The sequence below is a fragment of the Dasypus novemcinctus genome, chromosome 13, assembly GCF_030445035.2.
Source record: "Dasypus novemcinctus isolate mDasNov1 chromosome 13, mDasNov1.1.hap2, whole genome shotgun sequence".
NCBI classification, from domain to species: Eukaryota; Metazoa; Chordata; class Mammalia; order Cingulata; family Dasypodidae; genus Dasypus; species Dasypus novemcinctus.
This window is the reverse complement of record NC_080685.1, coordinates 48410150-48430570: the sequence shown is the minus strand read 5'-3', so window position 1 is coordinate 48430570 and position 20421 is coordinate 48410150. Positions and strand designations below refer to the sequence as shown.

At 38.3% G+C, this 20421-nt stretch overlaps 1 protein-coding gene across 1 annotated transcript in view; it reads left to right on the top strand.

The window, feature by feature from the left end:
* The first annotated feature begins 854 nt into the window (after window positions 1–854).
* The window catches only part of KIFAP3 (kinesin associated protein 3), a 232873-nt gene continuing 213306 nt past the window's right edge, over window positions 855–20421 (top strand). Inside the window, exon 1 of the mRNA XM_058310103.2 lies at window positions 855–873. The gene's annotated coding sequence lies outside the window, so the exon portion shown is untranslated. The remainder of the gene's footprint in view (window positions 874–20421) is intronic.

The following is a 20421-nucleotide window of genomic DNA, read 5'->3' as shown; positions in this document are numbered from 1 at the left end:
TTTGCAGGGTAATGCACACCCTGACGAGCATTGTCGGCAATCTGATTGTCGATCAGGACACCGAGATGGGCTCGCCAGTCAATGAATTGCCCGGGGGAGAGAACCGCTCGGGCTAGGGAGATCCAATCGTAAGGGATGCAGCGAGGGATGGTCATACGCTCGAGAAGGTCTTGGGCATGAGGGCTGGCAAGGCCATCCTCTTTTATCGCGTTGCGGAGCATTTGGATGTCTTTGGGGGAAAAGGGGACCCACGCTTGTGGGCTCTGCGGAGTGCGAGCGGGATTGAGGGGGAACATCTGAGCCAGAGGCGGAGTGGGGGAGGTGAGAAAGGCGGTGTCGTACGCTGGTGGAGGAGGATTCCCGATGCTCCCGCTATTGCTGGGGCAGGCGGGAGGTGAAGCGGGCCATGGAGGTGAGGCATGGGCGGTGCCACCGGGCGCCGGCCAGGAGGGCACGGCGGCAACGGTGTTCCTGATTGGCCAAGATGGCGGCACGGTGACGTCACGCCTGACATCACTTCTGGCCTCGGGCCAAGATGGAGGAGTGGCCACGTCATTTCCAGGTACAGGCCAAGATGGCACCGGAGGCTCTGCCGGTTTAGCCGAAAATGGCAATCGGCAGGCATCCGGGACGGGACCGGATGGCGACGAGACAGGAAGAGGTGGGTAAAGGCGGGAAGAGGGCGCCGAGGAAGAAGAAGGAGGAGGTGCGCCATGTTGGCATTGTTTGCAGGACGCGGTGGGGGGGGGAGAAGGCGGGGGGTCGCCATGTTGGTTGGGGTCCGGATCGGAGGCTGTGGGGGGATCCAGTTCGAACGCGGCCTCTAGCTGGGCGGACAGAGAACGAGCATCGTCGTCTCCATCAGGATCGCAGGTGAGAGGGTGGCTAGGCTCACAGGCGAGAGCGGAGGCAGGGGAGGGCACACCTTGGAGACAGGCGCGGATAGCGACGAGGGTCGGGATAAGGCCGGGGGGAAACTGCTTGCGATCGTGCTCCATAGCGGACGTCACCCGCTGAATTAAACGTTCATAGGTCTCTGGGCTCCAGAGAGCACAGGTGACGAGCCAAGGGTTAAAGGGTAGGAGAAGGTCCCAATACCGCTGTAGCTGACGGAGAGAGACCTTCACGTGGTGAGTCTCTAAGAGGGCAGCGAGCAGGCGGACTTGAGGAACCTGACGGGATGAGAGGGAAGCCCCCATCGCGGCAGAGGGCTCAGGAGGGGGGTGAAGGGAGCAACGCCGGAGAGTCCCTACCTTGAGCGGCAGCACGGGAGGACGGCGATGGGTCCCGTGCGAGGGGTCAGCAGCGGGCTGGCCAGACAAGGGGCCGTAGCTGGGGTCCCTGTTCAGGCGCCACCTGTTGGCCTCCGCTGCGGCACTGCAGGCGGGTCACTGCAGGCGAGTCGCTGCCGGGGATCGGGCCTACGCCACGGCCTGACCGGGGCGGCAGCGGGCGGCTCAAGGCTTGGTGGGGACGCGCGGTTCGATGGAGGAAAAACCACGGAGACGAGGTCTATGCGCAGGTCTGATTTTATTCGGGAAGTACATGGGGTTTTATAGTGTCATGGAAGCGAAAGGCAGGGTGGGAGCAGGGGACAAGAACTCTAGTTAAATTAATCTTTGTACATTTCCCAAACTGAAAGATATTAGATGGTTAATAAAAAAGAAAGTCAAATTATACTTCTTTTTCTTGTCTTACTTAAAGAATTAAAAAATATGATGAAGTCTCATACTGACAGCCTCACATTTCAGTTTTCCTTTCAGTGTATCACCCTTAAGTCCAATTTTAATAGAAAAGCAATTTGGGGCAGGACAAGTAGAAAGGTGGATTGGAACATAACAGAGAATCAAGTTTACCAGGAATAATAGGTCCTTATAGGTTGGGGGGGTGGGCAGTACAAGATGAGGCAGAGAAGCAAGTAAGCACTGGTCTTCCCATATTCATACAGAACAAAAGAGCAGACTTTTACTTTTATATATGGAAATTTTGCATAGAATTTCACTTGAAAACAATGTTCTACTCTCCCCCCTACTCTCCGTCTCCCCATGCACACTTTACCTGATATCCTGGCTCTGACTCATCTTGCCCCTTATTTTGTACTTGACAGTGTTTTCTTGTGCGAGGCTCTGTACTCTTCCCAGTGTGCATTTAACAAACCAGATTTTGTGTTAAATGCTTGTGGTGATTTGAAGCTGTGTGTACTCCAGAAAATCATGTGGTCTTTTTGTTTTGTAAATATATTTTTTATTTATTTTTAAAAGATACATATCATGTTTTTAAAGCTAATCCATTCCTGAGCATTTAAACCTACTGCAAGCAGGACCTTTTAATTAGGTTACTTCAATTAACGTGGGACCCAAGATGGGTCTTAATCCTCTTACTTTATAAACTGGATAAAGATGGAGAGAGAGAGAAAGAAGGTCATGGAGGCAAAAAGCTGAAAGCAAGAAAATCCAGAAGAGAAGGGAGAAACCAGCAGATGACTCCATGTGCCTTGCCATGTGACTGAGGAATTCAGGACTCCTGGCAGCCAGGCTTCAGGAAGAAAGCTTCATCCTGGTGCTGCCTGATTTGGACATTTTCATGGCCTCAAAACTGTAAGTTTGTAAAGTAATAAAGTCCTATTGTTAAAAGTCAACCCATTTTATGTTATCTGCTTTCAGCAGCCTAGCAGACTAAAACAATACTCTTTTAAACTGTAGCTGAAACTGAAAATTTATCAGGACCAGGTATAATTCTTTAGGAACCCTAAGTACTGAAAAAAGGAAACTTTCCTTGCCACAATATGTAAAGGAAAATACAAATATTGTTTGAAAGGTCATATAATGTGCCCAAGGTCACACAGCTAGTAGGTGGAAGAACTGGAGCAGCCTTGATCTAGAGTCCATTCTATTAGTCTCTGCATCATACCACATGGGCTTAAGGAGTCACTGCCTGTAGCTGTCAGGTTAACAATCCATTCGCCAGTTACTAGGGTCAATATAATCCCATGGGTCAACTCCAGCTTTTCATTCTGGCTTTAAGCCCCTTTTTTGTTTCTGGCACCTAGAAATTTCCATATTTTTTTCAAGTACAATAAAGTATTTAAAATTTTTAAGTTACTTTTAATCTTTATTTATACTTTATCCAGAAATTCAGTCCCTTTATAGCACAGATGGTGAGGCAATAAGTGGGGAGGGGTGGCTATGTTTGTAATTCAGTTCAGTCCACAATTTTGAAGGAAGAGGAATCTATACCTCACAGTTTACTCCTTCTTCTTGCTCTTGCCTTTTGCTTTTTATAATAATGGTAAATGGTTTGTCTCCAATATCTGAAGAAAGTAAGACAATATCCAAGTCTTCCTCATGCAAGAAAGTTCTGCAGGATATGAGACTAAATAAGGAAAGACAGGTGACCCAGGTCATGGGCAGCTACTCAAAGTATACTTGGATTCAACTGTGAATTTTATCAGGTAACAATGCTAGAGTGGGTTGTGAAACAGCAAAGTTGCATTTAGCTTTTCACTAGAGAGCAGTAAGGTTTCCAGAAAACTTTCCAAATACCAAAAGAACACTGTCCTTGTTTCCAAACTAATTTTTCTTATTTCAATTTAAATTAATTAAATCACATAAAATTGAAACTTCAGTTCTAGTCACATTTAGCCACATTCTAAGTGCTCGGTAGCCACATGTGACTAGTGGCTACTATATAGGACAGCACAGATATAGAACATTTCCTTCATTGCTGAAAGTTATGTTGCAGAGTGGTAGTCTATGGGTTCAATTCCAGAATCGCTTTTTGAAAAAGAATTGCAGGCTTGCTGACTTATTCCAGGGCCACAGAAGGATTTGTGTTCATGATATTTATTAAGGAAACCCAGTTCTTGCCCTTGTTCTACAGAGCTATCAGACATCCCATGGAAAGCAGAGAGGACACTGCCAGTCAAAGTAAGAATCACTAGGCCTTATTATTTTCTTGATTATGAGCAATTCAAGGGCAGTGTGGTTCAATCTCATATCGCTGCATAGTATAAAATGGTATTGCTCATGTTCTAGACACCTGATCATGGTTTATTTTAATCAATGATCAAGTAGGTAATGATCTACAACCCCTTACTAGACCTCTTAGAAATCTTTGGGAACCATTTGTCTCTGCTCAGTAAAATTATATAGCTGTGCTTTGACATCTTCAAATTGGCAGAACCACTCTTTATTTCCAGTAACTGGTTTTCTGTCATTATTTAATCTATTCATGACAGTTGTTTAAGAAACAGAAAAATGATAACTTAAAAAGCCTGTAATCTTATCAGTAAATTAACAAGAAAATTTTATTTAACTAACAAGAAATGTATTTTCTATGAGGAGCAGATGTAGCTCAGTAGTTGAGCACCTGCTCCCCACATATGAGGTCCTGGGTTCAATCCCCAGTACCTCTAAAAAAAATTTATTTTCTATTTCAAATTATTTCTCTTCTATGAGAGAGAAGGAAAAAAATGTCCTCAATTGTGTAAGTTACCCCAGGGCCTAGGAAACCACACAAGAAATAGTTGAGATGGCCAAAGGTTGTCACTGGAGACTAGGAATTAGAACATGGCCAAAGCAGAAAATAAAAAAAATTAAAAAGCTCTTAAAAGAACCTGACAAGGGAAGCTTAAATCTTATTTTAAAGGGTTGGGTTGTACTCAGCCTTGAAAAATTCAACCCTCTGGAGGACAATATCTTACTAAGAAAGCTTCATGTAAGTTTATCATGTATCCAACACCTAGACATTGGTCCTTGGAGACCACTAAGATAATATTTCTTCTGGATTAACACTGAAGCTTGGAAGTGACATTTGTACGAGGCATACTTTAAACTCTAGGGCTTTTCTGATTATAAAATGATAATGCTGAGGGGAAAAATATGCTTACTGCAGAGGGACTTGCCATGATTTATGTGTCTTGGACAATCGTTCTTTTTCACACAGAATAACTTATTACATCAAGTATGTTTTGCTTTTCCTTTTTTGTTTTTTTTTCTATGTATTTTTATTACAGAAATTATGAACTTACAAAGTCAATCATGCACATGTGTAGAATTCCCACACAACAACCCTTCATCAACACACCACACCATTGTGGAATTTTTGTTACAGATTATGAGATAATAGCGTCATACTATTACCATTAACTATGGTCCATTATGTACATTTGGCATATTTTTTCCATACACCCCTGTTATTAACACAGTACATCTTTAGCATTGATGCAAGAATATTACAGTATTGCTATTAACTATATTCCATAGGTTACATTAATTGTATTTTTCCCATGCCTCTCCGCATTCCCACAACCCTGCAATAGTGATATACATTCATTCTAGGTCACAGAAGGATATTCTTGCATTTGTACTATTAAGCGCAATTCTCATCCACCTCTGGGATCACTGTGTTATTCGGCCCCTAGAATATTCTCTAGCTTTCTTTCAATTGATAGAAAATATCTTTTGATTGATACTAAGAAAGGAACACATTGGTTTTAGTGTGTTTTTATTTTTCCAGTTCCACCACCTCCAAAATAGTGTATTAATCCTTTTTGCTGGTGACTTTAGCAATTAAATTGTACACATAGCACAGAAACACTGCTATGAAATACCAGGGTTAGACCAGGGTAACAGAGATTTCTGACTGGTCCGTCTCTGCACCAACTCAATAGATGGTTTGCAAGTGGCTCCGACTCTTTGATGAAAGCCAGATGATAGGGAAGTGAGACTGAAAAGCCATCCCTCATTTACTCTTGGCACTTCTACCAAGATTCCTGGGTCACTGCAAAATCTTCTATCATTCTATTTAAAAGGGGAATACGGCTGAATTAAATATCTAATGACAGCCAAGTTATAAATGATTTGATTCTCTTGGATCATTTTTCCAGACTAATTTTAAGGGTACTTTGGCAGGCATTGGGTGTTTTGTACAGTTGTGAACATTGTGTGGCTTGAGGACATAATTTAAAATGGTGCATATTTTATTTGTATTTGTATGCATACATCCAGAGCATATAGAAAATGAAAAAGACAGACTTGTATTTAAAGCTAAATGAAGCTTACTAAATTTGTTCCACTACATAGCCACAAACAGATTCCTAATTGACTCATCTCCAAAATCTGAGAAATCTGCCAATGGTAGGCCTAGGTAACAGATTGTGGCTGGATCACAGCAAATCCATCCACTCTGGTAGGAAAAAAAAATTATAGATTTATTTACTAGGTCAGTAGAATGAACTTTATACATAGGAAATTTTCTCTCTCAAAACCAAAATGAATCTTTAAGCCAAATGTCGTAATTCAAGGATTGCAAGATATTTTTTTTTTTTTTTACATTTCCACATGTGTTGTAGAAAAAAGATTTGAAACCTGGTATGAACAAATTCCTGACTTTGATTCCCTTATCTACTCCTTTCTTACTTTCTGTTTTATTTTTTCATTTCATTATGTAGTCCCTGACCGTATCCTAATCTCCACACTTCTTTTATCTGAATCGTGAAAATTTTTATTGAGGCCTGAAAAGCATAGTCAATTCTTGAGATATTTGAATGTTCTGCAACCATTAGAGCAGTTTTACCAAATTTTGAAAAAATTTAGCATACACACATTTTTAGTAAACAGTGCAAATTGGTAACTCTTAGAGTTAAGTAAAGCTAGACTCACACTCAAAATAGCATTAATCAAGTGATACAAGAATAATATAAGATTAATATTATAGCACAATGGTTGAAATAAAAATCCCATATTTCATGAGCCACATAGGCAGTTATTAAAAACAAGAGGAAGAGCAGGTATGTATATTCAGCTATGACTTTACAAAATTTAATGCATGTCAGGATATATATGTATATATCAGAGGGAGAGGGAGCAAGCACTAAAGCTTAGAACACTAACAGTTTGGGAGATCCTGGAATATTGGTGGTTGAATTGGATCCATTATATAATGAGAGTTGGTGCCTAAACAAAATATTTTGTATATGTGCATTCATTAAAAAGAGTTTATATACTCTGGCTTCTTTTCAGATCATATAAATCTTTTGCCTTTTAAAAAATAATTTACTGAGCAACAAAGAAAAATAGGTAAGTTGGACTTTATCAAAGTTAAAAACTGTTGTGCATCAAGGATATTATCAAGAAAGTCAAGAGACAACTTACAGAATGGGAGAAAATATTTAGAAATCATATATCTGATATGAGTTTACTATCCAAAACATGCAATTTAAAATGAGCACCTCAGTTTTAAATGAGCAAATGACTTGAACAGACATTTCTCCAAAGAGGATACACAAATGACCTATAAGCACATGAAAAGATGCTCAACATCAGTAGCCATTAGAGAAATGCAAATCAAAACCACAATGTAATACCACTTCACACCCACTAGGATGGCTATTATATAAAAAAATGGAAAATAACAAGTGTTAAAAAAGATGTGGAAAAATAAGTACCCTTGTATATTATTGAAGGGAATGTAAAATGACACAGTCTCTGTGGAAAGCAATTTGGTGGTTTCTCAGAAAGTTAACCAGAGAACTACCATATTACCCAAATATTCCACTTTTAGATATGTATCCAAAAGAATTGAAAGCAGGGACTCAAACAGATATTTTTACACCAACGTTCATAGCATCATTACTCACAATAGCAAAAGATGGAAGCAACCCAAATGTCTGCCAACAGATGAATGGATAAACAAATGTGGTATATACAGACAATGGAATATTGCTCAGCCTTTTAAAAGAATGGAATTCTGATGCATGCTACAGCATGGATAAACCTCGAAGACATCATGCAAAGTTAAATAAACCTGACAAAAAGGACAAATATTGCATGAGTTCGTTTATATGAAATACCTGAAATATAAATTCATAAAGCCAGAAAGGAAATTACAGTTTACCAGGGGCTGGGTACAAGGGGATATGAGAAGTTATGGCTTAATAGAAAGATACAGAGTTCCTGTTAGAGTGATGAAAAAATATTGGTAATTGCGAATGTACTCAATATCACTGATTTGTGCACATGAAAATGGTTAAAAATGGGAAATTTTGTATTGTATATATATGTATATCCACAATAAAATGTTAAAATATACTTTATTGCTCCTCTAGCATGATCCAGACCCTGTGCTTGGCTCTAGGGACCAAATGCTGAACAAAAGTATTTTCTGTCCTTTATCCTCATGAATTTTATGGCCTAGTGGGGGCAAGAGAAACCAGTCAGATAATCACATGTATGTATGTGTGTTTATCTATGATGAGTGCTAAGAAGGAGAGGCACAGAATGATGTGAAAGCCTGCAGAGGTGAATATGATCTAGTCAGAGAAGACTTCTCCAAGGAAGTGGCTTTTGAGCCAAGATCTGAGAAATAAGCAGGAGTTAACCAGAAGGATAATTAGAGGGAAAGAAGTCTGTTCTCTCTTAAAGTAAAATGGATAATGCCTTTGTTATTTTTTTAATGTAACTCATTCACTTAATGGGTGTTTGAACTAGGATAAAAAGATATCAGAGGAAGCAGTATGAACAGTTGATGCCTTTTTTTTTTCACATGCTTGATCTCCAACAAATCAAAAGGACTGGCTCAAGCCCCTTGCCTGATTCTATTTCCAAGCTCTGTGCCCCACTGTTAGAATACCACTCTGCCCCCAGAATTAATTAAGCAGAGAGGAAGGAAGAGCATTTAAGGAAGAGGAAACAGCTTATATAAAGGCACTTTGGCTTAGGTAAGAAGGAATCCATGCAGAGCTTTATAGACAATGTCAAAGAAATCTGTCTAAATTCTAAAAACAGAGAAAACAATTTGAGGTTTTTTTAAGCAGAGGGAAAGGGTGGAGATAGGGTTAGCATCACCAGGTTTTCATTGTGGGAAGATGGTTTTAGCTACAATATGGAAAACAGATGGAGAGTAGAATGGATGTAAAGTTTAAATGCTTAAGTAACCTTTGCATTAGAAATACCATTAAAATGAAGGACCTCTGTCACATTATATGGAAGAAGGAGATGGTAATCACTTCTCAATTTATTCACCCAAAAGACATTTATTAAATAATGTCCCCTTAAACAACCAATGAAACCAAGACGAAATCACAAGGGAAATAAAGAATTACCTTTAAAAATGAAAACACAACATACCAAAATTTATGAAATGCAGCAAAGAGAGTGTTGAGAGGAAAATTTATATCTCTAAATGTTTACAGTAAAAAAAGAAGAAAGATCTCAAATCAGGGACCTAACCTCTAAACTAGAGGGTCTAGAAAAAAAAGAGGAAACTAACACAAAGTGAGTAGGAAGATGGAAATAACAAAAATTAGAACACAGATAAATGGAGAATTTAAAACCAGTAGAAAGAATTGACAAAACCAAAAATTGGTTCTTTGAAAAGATCAATAAAATTAACAAACCATAGCTAGACTGACAAAGTAAAAAAGGAAAAGGAAACAAATAACTAAAACCAGAAATGAAAAGGATGACTTTACTACTGACCTTAGAGAAATAAAAAGGATTATAGAGGATATTATGAAAAACTGTATACCAATAAATTAGATGACATAGATGAAATGGACAGATTCCTATAAACACACAAGCTACCTACACTGACTCAAGAAGAAATAGAAGATCTCAGCAGACCAATAAAAAGTAAAGAGATTGAATCAATAACCAAAAACCTCCCAACAAAGAAAAGCCCAGGACCAGATGTCTTCATTGGTGATTTATACTAAAGATTCTAAGAAGAATTAACTTGCACCTTTCCCAAACTCTTCCATAAATTGAACAGGAGGGAATGCTACCTAATTCATTCTATGAGGCCAAATTACCATTATACAAAGCCAGATAAAGATAACACAAGCAAAGAAAATAGACCAATAACCCTTATAAATATAGATGCAAAAATCCTCAACAAAATACTAGCAAATTAAATCCAACAGCATATTAAAAGAATTATATACCATGATCAAGTAGGTTTTATCCCAGAATTTTCAACAGAAGAAAATCAATAATGTAATATATCATATTAACAGAACAAAGGGAAAAACACATGATCACCTCAACTGGCACAGCAAAAGCATTTGACAAAATCCAGCACTCCTTCTTAATAAAAACACTTAGAAACTAGGAATACAGTGAAACTTCCTCAATATGATGAAGATCATATTTGAAAAGCCCATACTCAATTGTGAAAGAACTGAAAGCTTTCCCTCTAAGATATGGAATAAGATCAGGGTGCCCACTGTTATCACTGTTATTAAACATTGTACTGGAAGTTCTAGTCAGAGCAATAACGTGAGAAAAGTAAATAAAAGACATCCAAATTGGAAAAACAAGAGGTAAAATTTTCTGTTTGCAGATAACATGATCATACGTACAGAAAAGCCTAAAAAATCTACCACAAATCTATTAGAGCTAATAGATGAAATCAGCAAAGTGGTGAAATATAACATGCAAAAAAAAAATAGTGTTTCTATACATTATTAATGAACAATCTGAAAAGGAAATTAAAAAAAAATCCATTTAAAATAGCAACTGAAAGAATCAGATACCTAGGAATAAATCTAAGCAAAGATGAAAAAGAACTCGTGCATAGAAAACTACAAAACATTGCTAAAAGAATCAAAGATGACCTAAATAAATAGAAGGATATTCCGTGTTCATAGATTGAAACACTAAATATTGTTAAGATGTCAATTTTGGGGAAACAGACTTTGGCCCAGTGGTTAGGGTGTCCGTCTACCACATGGGAGGTCCGCGGTTCAAGCCCCGGGCCTCCTTGACCCATGTGGAGCTGGCCCATGCGCAATACTGATGCGCGCAAGGAGTGCCGCGCCACGCAGGGGTGTCCCCCGTGTAGGGGAGCCCCACGCACAAGGAGTGCACCCGTAAGGAGAGCCGCCCTGCGCGAAGGAGGGAGCAGCCTGCCCAGGAATGGCGCCACCCACACTTCCTGTGCCGCTGACTACAACAGAAGCGGACAAAGAAACAAGACGCAGCAAAAAGACACAGAAAACAGACAACCGGGGGAGGGGAAGGGAATTAAATAAATAAAAATTAATCTTTTTTAAAAAAAAGATGTCAAGGCAATCCTAATAAAAAATCCAACAGCCTTCTTTGCAGAAATTGAAAAGTCAATCATCAAATTTACATGGAAGAATAAAGGCCCCAAATACCCAAAGTCCTCTTGATAAAAGCAGAATGAAATTGAAAGAAGGACTCACAGTTCCCAATCTTACAAAGATACAAGGGTCAAACAGCATGGTACTGGCACAGGAACAGAAATAAAGGCCATTGGAATTGAATAAATAGTTCATTAATAAACTCTCTTTTTTTTAGGTATCAGGGCTGGGGATCGAACCCAGGACTTCATAATTAGGAAGCTGGCACTCAACCACTGAGCTACATTGTCTACTCAATTGATTTTTGACAAGTCTACCAAGTTCACTCAACTGGGAAAGAATAGTCTCTTCAACAAATAGTGCAGGGAAAACTGGATATCTATATGCAAAAGAATAAAGAAGGCATCTAACATGCACCACATTGAAAAATTAATTCAAAATGGATAAAAGACCTGAGTATAAGAACCAGGACTATAAAACTGGAAGAAAACATAAGGAAGCATATTCAGGATCTCCTGTTAGGCAATAGTTTCTTAGCTTTTCACCAAAAGCATGAGCAACAAAGGAAAAAAAAGATAAATGGAATCTTACCAAAATTTTAAAGTTCTTTGTGCATCAAAGAACTTTAGCATGGGGAAGCGGATTTGACTCAACTGATAGAGCATCCATCTACCATATAGGAGGTCCAGGGTTCAAACCCAGGGCCTCCTGGCCCATGTGGTGAGCTGGCCCATGTGCAGTGCTAACATGCACAAGAAGCACCGTGCCACACGGGGGTGTCCCCCACATAGTGGAACCCCATGCGCAAGGAGTGCACCCTGCAAGGAGAGCCGCCTGGCAGGAAAAAAAGCACAGCCTGCGCAGGAGTGGTGCCACACACAGAAAGCTGATGCAGCAAGATGGTGCAATAAAAGAGACACAGATTTCCAGCGTAGCTGACAAGAATGCAAGCAGGCACAGAAGAACACACAGTGAATGGACATAAGATAGCAGACACTGGGGGAGGGGGTGGCGGGAAGGCGAGAGAAATAAATAAAAAATAAATCTTAAAAACAACAACAACAACAAAGAACTGTAGCATGAAGGTAAAAAAGGTAGCTTACGATGGGAGAAAATATTTGGAAACCACATATCTGATAAGGATTTAATATCTAGAATATAAGGAACATTCACAACTCAACAATAAAGACAAACAACCCAATTAAAAATCAACAAAAGACTTAAATAGACATATCTCCAAAGAGGATAGACAAATGACCCAAAAGCACATGAAAGATACTCAACATCATTAGCTGTTAGAGAAATACAAATCAAAACCACAATGAGAAACCCTTTCACACCCACTGGTATGGTTGCTAATAAAAACTAAAACATGAAATTCCAAGTGTTGGAGAGGATATGGAGAAGGAGGTACATTCATTCATTTGTTGGTGGGAATGTAAATGGTCCTCAGAGCTCTAAGGTTGGAATTATCATTTCACTGCAATTTCACTAAAAGAATTGAAGGCAGACACTCCAAATGTTTGCACACTGATGTTCATAGCAGCATTATTCACAATTGCTAAAAGATGGGAGCAACCCAATTGTCCATCAACAGAGGAATAGATAACAAAATATGGTGCTTACATATGGAGAATATTGTTCAGTTGGATATGTGGAAGTACTGTATATTGTATATATGAATTACTGTGGTCTAAAACTTTTGTGAAGATAAGCCTAATAATTAGAAAAAAAGAAAAGAAGAAGTTAGAATGTAGACACTGAGGAAAAGACGGAAGTAGTTGCCTTGCCAACTTGCATACAGGGCAACACTTATTGCAGTGATGGAAGGCAAAACATCAAAAACAAAGCTTTTTCATTTTTTAATTTTTTGATACCCCAATTTATTTTTACCTTAATTTTTCTAAATTAATATGTATTCTATATCTAACCTTTAAACTCATCACTATATTCCATTTTACTATTAATGGAACCTGGCAATATATTGGGCTTCACTTTTCAAGAAGTTTTGGATCACAGAGAGGTTCAACAATGGCAGGGGAGGAATACTGGTGTGGGATGTTATTGACAGGGGACACATGGTTGGCAGGGAGTTCTCCAGGGCATGTATCCAGGGTACATAAAAATGTTTGGATATTTTCATAGTGGATACAATTAAAAACAACAACTGAGGGAGTGCTGAGTTCTTAGCCAGGTGAGCTCTATCACAGTCCCTAAAGGAACAGCAATAATCCCCCAAGTGCAACAGCAAAGACCAAAAAAGAAGGAAGGTCCAACAATGAGCCCTTGATACTAATGACTATGCTTGTGAGCCTGTGCACCTGAAATAAGAACATGGCCTAGAGCTGCAGGGTGCCTAAGAGTTACCTCCTGAGAGCCTCTGTGTTGCTCAAATGTGGTCAGTCTCAAAGCCAAACTCAGCATGTAAATGCATTGCCTTCCCCCCAGTGAGGGACATGACTCCTGGGGATGAGCCTCCCTGGCACCAAGGGATTGCTACTAAGTAGCAGCTGATGATGTAACTGGAAGATGACCTTGAATAAAAGCATCAACTCAGACCAGCAGAATATCTCAGTCGACATATAATACCAGGAGTGAAAAATGCTTTTTGACCTGAATCAAATGGGAAAATGGAGAGGACAGATGAGTTTTTATGGCTATGAGTCTCCAGAAGGAGCCGGGAAGTTATCAGAGGGGTTGCCCTTATGCATGCCTCAGTGGAGTCCCAGAGACAGATAAAGTAGATACAACCCCGGGTATTGGTTCTTCTGAGAGCTGCAGAGACCCACAGGTTCTATGGTCATGGCAGATGGAGTTCAGTGCCATGTCAGTTGGCCCTACTTTGGAGTTTGTGTTTCTGTGTGATGGAGCTGGACCCAGATGTGATCTTTTTCCACAAGCCTCTCCTGTTACTTTTACCAGAACTGAAGTTGGTGCTGGGGTTTAATATACACCCAGGGGACCTGAATCTCTGGACTGACCATGTGATAGCCAGGCCCTGAGCCTCAACAGACTTCAGCTCTTACACTCTGGTTTATTGGACTTACCCCATGCAGTTAGCATGGAGTTGAAGAAGGTCGACCACCACACCAGGGAGCCAAGAGTGCCTACAGCTGAGAGCAGGAGGATTGCATCCAGCATCCATGTGGAATCTAGGCCCCTCTTGATGTGGATGTGGAGAGGACACAAACATTCCAAGGTCCACATGGTGGAGGAATAGAGTATGGATTAGAGTGGACTTACTAATATTCTATTCATGTACTATTGTGATTAGTAATTGAAGAACATGTGGCATTGGTGTGGAGAAAGTGGCCACGGTGGCTGCTGGGGGTAGGGAGTGGGAGGAAGAGATGAGATATGGGGGCATTTTCGGGACTTGGAGTTGTCCTGGGTGGTGCTGCAGGGACAGTTACCAGACATTGTATATCCTCCCATGGCCCACTGTGTGGACTGTGGGAGAATGTGGGCTATGATGTGGACCATTGACCATGAGGTGCAGCAGTACTCAGAGATGTATTCAGCAAATGCAATGAATGTCTCATGATGATGAAGGAGATTGTTGTTATGGGGGGAGGAGTGAGGTGAGGGGGTTGGGGATATATGGGGATATGGGGAGCTCATATTTTTTTAATGTAATATTAAAAAAATAAATACAGACAAAAAAAGAAAACCTTAAAAAAAAAAAAAAAAGGAAAGGGATGAAGTTCTGATTCATACATCATGGATAAACCTTGAAAACATCATGTTAAGTGAAATAAGCCAGACACAAAAGGACAAATACTGTATGCATGATCTCACAAATATGGAATAACTAGAAAAAGCAAACATAAAGAGTTAGAATCTAGAATACAGCTTGCCAGAGGTTGGGTTGGGGGTAGGGAATGGGGATTTAATGCTTAAATTGTGCAGAATTTCTATTTGGGTTGACTGTAAAGTTTGGTAATGGATGGTGGTGATGGTAGTACAATGTTGTAAATGTAATTAGCAGCATTGAATTATATGTGTGAATGTGGTTAAAAACATAGGACTGTACAATGCAATGAGCCATATTGTATATGATAGACTATAGTTAATAGTACAATTATAAAAGTATCTTTTCATGAATTATAACAAATGTACACACTAATGCAAGGTGTTAAAATGGAGTTGTTTATGGGAATGCTGTATGTTATATATTTTATGCATGGTATTTCTGTAAATCTACAACTTCTTTAACAAAAACATTATTAATAAAAATAAGATAACCTATACAATGGGAGAAAATATTTGGAACCTATATATCTGATAAGAATTTAATACCCAGAATAGATAAAGAAATCTTACCACTCAACAGCAAAGACAAAAACCTAATTAAAAATTGGAAAATGTCTTGAATAGACATTTCTCCAAAGACAAATGACCCAAAGCACAGGAAAATATGCTCAGCATCATTAGACACTAGGGAAATACAAATCAAAGCCACAATGAGATGCTAATTCACACCCCAGAGAGGGGCTACTATTAAAAAATGGAAACTAACAAGTGTTGGAGAGGATGGGGAGAAATAGGAACACCCATAACATTCATTGTTGGTGGGAATGTAAAATGGTGTTGCTGCTGGGTAAAACAATTGACAGTTCCTAAGAAAGTTAGTATATAATTATCATATAACCCAGCAATCTTACTTCTAGTTATATACCCAAAAGAACTGAAAGCAAGGACTGAAACAGATATTTGCACACCAATGTTTATAGCAACATTATTTATTATACAATAGCCAAAAGATGGAAGAAACTCAAGGGTCCATCAACAGATGAATGGATAAACAAATGTGGTATATACATATACACACAATGGAGTATTATTTGGCCGTGAAAGGGAATGAAGTTCTAACACATATGACAACATGGTTGAACCTTGAATACATCATATTGATTGAAATAAGCCAGGTACAAAAAGACAAACATTGTATGATGTCAATAATTGGAAATAATTGGAATTAGCAAATTCTTAGAGTCAGAAATTAAAATACATCTTACCAAGGACTTGGGTGGGGGTAGGGAATGAACTTAGTGCAGAATTTCCATTTTGGGTGACAGAAAAGTTTTAGTATGGATAATGGTGATGGTAGCACAGCATTGTGAATGTAATTAATATCACTGAATTATATATTTTATGCAATTAAAAGGATGAAATTTTACATTGTATAGATGTTACTAGAATAAAATGTAAAAATAAACCACCATAGGACTGTGAAACACAAATGGTGAACCCTAATGTAAGTTATGGACCATATTTAATAGTACAATTATAATTCATATTCTTTTATCAGCTTTACCAAAGTTACCACACTAATGCAAAGTGTTAATAATTTGGGGGTCAGTTTCTGGAAAATCTGTATTTATGCATGGTTTTTCTATACAGCTTCTCTAATTTAAAAAAATATTTAAAGTAAGAAAAAGAAAATTTTGTTGAATATGGATCTTTTAATGAAATACACAGGGTTTAATATTTTCAATTTCTTCATGTATCTGTAGATAAATAACTTTTTAAGATGAGCCAAGTTTCACAATAAATTCTGTTCTAATATGTTTTAAGAGTTGTAGATATTGAGAAATGAAACCTTGTAGTAAGGAAATGAAATTTTTATTGTAGTATACTTATATATGTATTTATATTTACTATTGCCTATGCCAAAAATCATGTGATCTGTAGCAGTTTGATGGTTATGAATTCCAAAAATAGATGTTTGTAATCTGATCTGTAACCTGGGCATGATTGAGTTATGATTAGGGTCTTGAGTCTCTACCCCTTGGTAGGTAGGAACTCACAGGTAAAAGACATGGCAAAAAAACAGAGTTGAGGGTTCTTAAAGTTGGAGTTTTGATGTTGGAATTTGATGCTGAAGCCTTAAGCTGGAGCCCTGGGATGTAAGCTCACAAAAGAAACAGGAACAAGTCCCAGGAAGAGAGAAACCCCGAGCCCAGGAAAAAGAAGCCTGAGGAAGGGAGGAACCCAGGAAGCCTGAAACCTCCCAGATGTCGGCAGCCATCTTGCTCCAACACGTGGAAATAGACTTTGGTGAGGGAAGTAACTTATGCTTCATGGCCTGGTATCTGTAAGATCCTACCCCAAATAAATACCCTTTATAAAAACCAACCAATTTCTGGTATTTTGCATCAGCACCCCTTTGACTGACTAATACATGATCTATCATCAAAAAATTTTAATAATATATCAGCTAACAACTTGATTCTGAAAAATAATCATCTCCTCAATATCTACATTAATATTTTAACTTGAACTATTGCTTGGAGCCATGGTGTTTTCTTTAACCCCCCCCCCAAAAAACTTCATAATATTATTTATGGGTGAGCAGTATGCCTTTCTTTTGGAAAGTGAGATGTTTTCATTTCCTAGGCAGCTCAAAACAGATATCAAGAAGTGGTTTGGCTTAAACAATGGGAATTTATTTGCTTATGGTTAGAGTTTGAGTAAAGTCCAAATCAAGGTATTATTAAGATGATGCTTTCTTCCTGAAGACCAGCTGCTGGTGATCCTTGGCTATTCTGCCACACTGAAAGATACATGGAGGCATCTACTGGTCTCTCCCTTTCCTTTCAGATTTCATTAATTCCAGCTTCTCAGTTCTGTGGCTTTCTCTTTCTTCTCTCTGTATTCATTCCATTTATAAAGGTCTTCAGGGTTAATATGATTAAGACCCATCCTGATTGAGGTGAGTCACACCTTAACTGAAGTAGCCCCTTCAAAAGATCCTATTTACAATGGATCCACACTCAGAGGAATAGATTAAATTAAGAACACATTTTTCTCAGGTACATATAGCTTCAGATCACCACATGAAAAAAGGAAACGTGAAAGTGGAGGTCATAAAATAAAACCTTCTCTTCTCAAACAAATCAATTTTGATAACAGGTATATATCAAAGCCAAGAATGTAGAAAATTATTCCTTTAATCTGTTTCAAGTATTGTCTCACTGAGAAGGTCAAGGGTATGTGTACCCTCATTTTACAGAAGGTGGAAAGGCTTAGAAAACAAGGCCCAATTTGAAATAGTAATAGCAGTATTTTTTTTTGAATAGCAAGTTGTAGTTTACGAAATGTTCGTATAAATTATATAAATTCACTCACTTAAAAATCATATAGTATAAGGCAAAAGTACAGCCAAAAATGTCCAACGATGTCCAAAAATAATCTTAAAAATGTATAGTAACAGATTTGTTATTTTATTTATTCTCCTCTATATTCAGAAACTATTATTCAGGGTCATCACCTACAAAGATTTTGAGAGATATCTTCATAGTGAGATTCCAATACTTCCATACTGGGGTTTCAGGTAAATCTAAGCTATACACACACACATGCAAATACTCATCAACAATTAGAGTTCTTGATGGAAAAATATTGCAAACCCAATCTATCTCATAATAAACATCATCATGTCTACTTAATCCAGAACTTCCATTTTAGTCCAAGCATCTTTGCCCACTTATTAATTTATGTATTAAAACTATGTCTGGAAGCAAAATGTTATCCAATCAGTAAACTTGAGGATGAATGTCTACACATTAAATGTAATTTTCCTCAATGTAGAAACCTGTTTATTCATGCATGCTGCTAGTGCTTGTATTTTAATTTGGTTGACAACCCCTTAACTTTATGAAGCCATACACAATATCTATACAAGGAGCTGAAATAGGAGTATGATGGATAATTACATACACCCTTTTAGGTACCTGAAAAAAATTAAATGATTCCAAAATGATCCACTGTAATGCACTTTGAGTTGAGAAATACTCATTAGAACAGATCATGAGTTGTGGGCAATAATTATTGATAACATTGTATATTGGCACATACAGAAATACATATTCTATGTATAATCTATAAAATTATTATTCTGTGCTAGACTGGCACTGATTTTATTTTTATTGTGTGGTGTAAGAAAATGTACTTAAGAGCTAATCAGATGCTACTTAAATCTTCAGCACCATGGTCAGCATCTAGTTCCCCCACAAGCTTCTGCCTAGGTCAGTCATGTACACCACATGAATCATAGGATTTCATATTTTGAGGAGTTCTCAAGTCAACCAATTAAACACTGTAATAATTAAGTTTATGCATCAACTTGGCTAGGTTTTAGTACCCAGTTGTTTGGTAAAGCAAGTACTGGCCTGGTTGTTACTGTGAGGGTGTCTCATGGATTTATATCATCAGTAAGTTTATTGCATCTATGGTTGTCTACATATACAATCAAGTAAGGATATTACCTTCAACAATGACAGAAGTCTCATTATTCCAATAGATTGAAGGATTTAAAAAGAGAACTAGTGATTTCAGCAGCGAGAAGGAAGAATTTCCATGTCTACTTCAGCCAATCAGCTTCTCCTAGAGAATTCATCAAAAAACCTTAATTTTACCAGAACTGGGCAGCCCCATTTCCACTAAAAAATATATCTCCCCTACTCACATGTTTTGGTACCTAAAATTACAAAATTCATTCCTATGGTATATCCCTCACTAAATCTTAGTAATAATGACTGTGGTAGATTGAATCGTGTTCCACACAATGACATGTTCAAGTCCTAAATCTTGACCCTGTGGATGAGAACTCATTTAAAAATGGAATCTTCAAGTCCTAGGCCCCTGTCCTGTGGTATGAACTCATTTTTAAATAGAATATTCAAAGACCTTCTTATGCTAGACCAAGCTGAATCAAGTTGGGTCTTAATCTGATATAAGTGGTGCCCGTACAAAGAAAACTTGGACACTAAATACAAGCCATAGGAGGTGAAAGAGACATATTGCTAAGTCATGGGGACAGAGATGTATCTACAAGCCAAGAATGGCAAGGGCTGTTGACAAGCCACCATCAGAATGCTATAGATCAGAGAAAGCATGGTCTTGATGACTCCTTGATTTTGGACTTTTAACATCCAAAACTGTGAACCAAAAAACTTGTTTTGTTTAATCCAACTATTTGTGATTTACTTGTTATGGCAACTCTGGAAAACTGATGACTCTATCAGATTTAGTTTTTAACCATGAGAGGAAACTGCTGGAAAGGCAGGAGAACAGCACAAGCAAATGCACAGAGCAGGTAAAGCAGCATTCTTTGTATGAAGAACATTAGCACTTTATTTTTTAATTATAAAAATATATTATAGATAGTTTGGAATCAGAGGATTTTCAGATATGGAATAATATGTCAATAATCACTTTGTTTTGGTGATCTTATCATTTCATTCTGCAAATTTGTTGTAAAGACTACTATTGAATCAACTGAGCATCACTTAGATTTATTCAATTAATTCATT